Source organism: Portunus trituberculatus, chromosome 48 (genome assembly GCF_017591435.1).
Source record: "Portunus trituberculatus isolate SZX2019 chromosome 48, ASM1759143v1, whole genome shotgun sequence".
Lineage (NCBI taxonomy): Eukaryota > Metazoa > Arthropoda > Malacostraca > Decapoda > Portunidae > Portunus > Portunus trituberculatus.
Genome location: NC_059302.1, coordinates 13,844,761 through 13,845,166, shown reverse-complemented (window position 1 = coordinate 13,845,166; position 406 = coordinate 13,844,761).

The following is a 406-nucleotide window of genomic DNA, read 5'->3' as shown; positions in this document are numbered from 1 at the left end:
GAATCATAACACCCTTACTGAAATTATTTCTTTTGAAAACCACACACACACAAAAAAGTGAAAAGATGGCTATGACACTAACTACCCCACTAAGCAATGAATATTTCTTGATCATATGAATAGTAAATGTGAGCCTAAAGGTAATAGATGTTGCGCACGTAAGGATAAGAGACAGGTACATAGGAGAGTAATTAGAGTAGACGCAGAACAGCGCCACCTCCCATGTATACCGCCAGCTGCAAGTTAAGACAAGGAACAGCGCAAAGGAGAATAAACGTACAGAAGCCAGAACACCGCCTCCTCTCCTGTTTCCCGCCAGCTACACAAGAGAAAGTTCACGAAAGATACCAAGGTACTGCCATCACGTCTGTGTCCCGCCACCGGCACGTGGGGACAAGATAAGTGA